We start from the raw sequence: 3,866 nt of genomic DNA, 5'->3' as shown, positions 1-3,866 counted from the left end.
GCGATATTTCCTGTACAGTTCCGGGTTCCCTTACGCTCACAAGGAAGTAGGAACTTCGACGCAGAAGGATGCCATTCGGCCCAGCAAGCCTGCACTATTATTACCAAATTACGGTTGTTTGTCCGTGCCCTATGCTTTAAAAATGCTGAACGTCAAGCATTTTATAAACGTCTTTGGTATGACTCGGCCGGGTTCGAACCGCCGACCTCGCAGACTCATGGTGGACGCTAAAACCACTGATCTAAATATAACTTGGATCACTAGTTTGCTGAAAAAACTGGTCACCAGCCGCCATATTTGGTACTCACCACAACACGAAAGGGCATATAAAAAGTAAAAACTCACTTTATTAAAAAAACCTGCAAAGCATGGTCTGTCAACGTTGTTTACGACGGTGCTTTCGGTAGGCAGGGGTGTCCCAATATGGGGGTACTAACATGGCGGCCCCAAATTGGGGGTCCCAACATGGCGGCCCCAATATGGGGGTACTAACATGGCGGCCCCAAAATAGGGGTCCCAACATGGCGGCCTCAGCAGCAAACGCAATCTCACCAGCTGGTTGTTCCTCCATATCATAGAGCTCAGTGGCTCAAACGAATACTCCAGCGAATCTGGTTTAACTCCATAAACTAAAATTACACCTCCTGCTGATATCCTTTTCGTTCCAAAGAAATTGATTCCATGTCGTTATTAAAGTTACCGAGCTATATGTAATGTCTTTTGCTGCTCCTGACACCGAAATACATTTTATTTACACTGTACGTACAGATTTTTCATGAGGAAAATGTGCACTGTACATAGGAAGCAGTTTATTTCGTGGGGAGCCTGTGGCTACTGGTTGCATCATTGCTGGGAGAACGGCTGTGCCGCTGATGCAGTGCCCCCTGTTTACACGAGGCTGCTACTCATTTTGCTGACCTTGGAAGGATGACAGGCTGGATCAACCCACGTAATGTTATTTAACGGCCGAACTTGGGGTGTGGACCAACACCAAGCTCGATATTTAACGGCACAACTTGGGGTTTGGACCAACACCAAGCTCGATATTTAACGGCATAACTTGGGGTTTGGACCAACACCAAGCTCGATATTTAACGGCACAACTTGGGGTTTGGACCAACACCAAGCTCGATATTTAACGGCACAACTTGGGGTTTGGACCAACACCAAGCTCGATATTTAACGGCACAACTTGGGGTTTGGACCAACACCAAGCTCGATATTTAACGGCACAACTTGGGGTTTGGACCAACACCAAGCTCGATATTTAACGGCATAACTTGGGGTTTGGACCAACACCAAGCTCGATAGTTAATTTATAAGGGGATGACTGATGTGAAAGTAGCAATATGTGGTTGAGATACACGAGGCTGATTTAAGGGTCAGTTGCGGCACTTCCTTGTGATGTAACACACGACTCAAAATAAAAACGAACGTAGAAAGTTTCCAGGGGGTAGAAAGTTCCCAGGGGGCAGCAATTTCCCAGAGGGCAGCAATTTCCCAGAGGGCAGCAATTTCCCAGGGGGTAGCAATTTCCCAAGGGGTAGCAAGTTTCCAGGGGTCGCAAGTTTCCAGGGGTCGCAAGTTTCCAGGGGGCAGCAATTTTCCAGCGGGCAGCAATTTTCCAGGGGGTAGCAATTTCCCAGGGGGTAGCAATTTCCCAAGGGGTCGCAAGTTTCCAGTGGTCGCAAGTTTCCAGGGGGTAGCAATTTCCCAGGGGGCAGCAATTTCCAGGGGGCAGCAATTTCCAGGGGGTAGCAAGTTTCCAGGGGTCGCAAGTTTCCAGGGGGTAGCAATTTCCCAGGGGGTCGCAAGTTTCCAGGGGGCAGCAATTTCCCAGGGGGCAGCAATTTCCCAGGGGACAGCGATTTTTCAGGGGGTAGCAAGTTTCCATGGGTCGCAATTTCCCAGGGGGTAGCAATTTCCCTGGGGGTAGCAATTTCCCAGGGGGCAGCAATTTCCCAGGGGACAGCGATTTTCCAGGGGGTAGCAAGTTTCCATGGGTCGCAATTTCCCAGGGGGTCGCAATTTCCCTGGGGGTAGCAAGTTTCCAGGGGATTTCCAGGGGTAGCAAGTTTCCAGGAGCAGCAAGTTCCCAGGGGTAACTATCCCACCAAATCCAAATCAGGAAAGGTTCATAGTACTGATTATATAATGTAACAGTCCCCATGAAAGCTTTCCTTCTCTTCCCGGAAGGCTAATCAGACCGGAAGGCTAATCAAACCGAAGGCAATCTCAGTGCATTCCAAGAATTCCACAAGTGGAGAGAGAGAGGAAATAACATCTGTCCAAACTCAAGAATGAACTTTCAAACTTGTCTCCCTCTAAAAGCTGGTGATGCCTTGTTAACTCGGTCCCTGAAGTATGCTCTCCTTCCATCGCTCCCCTCACTTCATTCAAATGGCACCATAACCGACTCCACTCGTGAGAAAGATGAATGTCTCAATTCAACATGTTTACTTCAAAATAGTGTCCTCAACCCCTCACACTCTTGGTACCCATCCTTCCCCATCATACCCAACTACACCTGGACTGTCTTTTGCACCTACGGTGGAGGTTCTTTCAACCCTCAACTCTGACTCTGCAAATGGACCAGACACCATCAGCTAACATGTCCTAAAAACTTGCTCTGCCGCACTTGCGCACCCTCTCTCTCTGCCCTTTTCACCATATGATTTTTCCCAAGGACATCTTCCAACTGCTATGAAATCAGCAAACATCACAGCATTACATTAAAGAAGAACAGATCCCTTTAACTACAGCCCGATCAGCTTACTTCCAATCATCAGCAAAGTCATGGAATCCATAATCGCAGTCGATAGCAAATCCTTCCTCTTCTCAAACAGCCTAATTTTGGATCATCAATTTGGTTTCAGACCAGGTCACGACTACACGAGCACATGCTGCGTCTACTCATCCAACAATGGAGAGAGGCCCTCAATGTGACATGAGATCAGGTCCATGCTTTTGATAGTCTGCCATCCTGCTATGCTCGCCAAACTTTCTGCTGATGGCATTCAAGGCCAACTCCATACATGGCTTACTGACATCCTCTACTCTCATAGCCAACATGTGCCTCTCAACAAAATCCTTTCATCTATCCCTGTGCCTGCCTTGAGTGCTCCAGGCCAGTGTTCTGTGTCCAGCCCGAATCCTCATCTTCATCAATGACCACTGACTCTCTGGAAAATCCTCTATTTGTTGACAACTTCACTATCTGCCGCTCCATAATCTCAACCCTCCAATAGGCAGCCACTTGCCTCTCTTCAGACCTTGACAAAACCATAATCTGGTCAAACACTTGGAATATTTCTTTCAATCCTGACATCTCTCACTCAGTACGTCTCCAAAAAGACCGTCTGGCAAACCATCCTATTTATTTCATAATCCTCTTGAAGTCGTCAATCAAGCTCCTGGGTCTCACTGTAAGCCAGGATCTTTCTTGGGCAAACCAAATTTCAAAGTTGGTCTCCAAAACCCAGCGAACAGGGCATCCTCCATAATGCAAATTCCTTCCTTGGCACACCTGAAGTCCAATTCACCGACAAGGCTTTCATCTGCAGCTTTATGGAGTACTGCTCTGCTCTCTCAGCTGGTTCCCCAATCACCACCTTGCTCAGCTTGATACCATGGAAACCAAGGCCTTTAGGATTTTTGGACTCTCCCACGATGAAGCAGAGTCCATGGGCCTATCACACAGTTTAGTCGTGTCTTCTACAGGCACTTTTTTGTGGCTTCCCCCCCCCCCTAAACCACCCCCGCCACCGAGGTGCTTTGTCCACACAGAGTATGGGAAGTCAGCAGTTTAGACCCCAGCCGAGTCATACCTAAAATTTCAAAGAAAAGAGTACATGTTGCTTCTTTGC

This window comes from Myxine glutinosa, chromosome 4 (assembly GCF_964187855.1).
Source record: "Myxine glutinosa chromosome 4, kmMyxGlut1.1, whole genome shotgun sequence".
Classification (NCBI taxonomy): Eukaryota; Metazoa; Chordata; class Myxini; order Myxiniformes; family Myxinidae; genus Myxine; species Myxine glutinosa.
Note: the sequence above shows the minus strand (reverse complement) of the source record.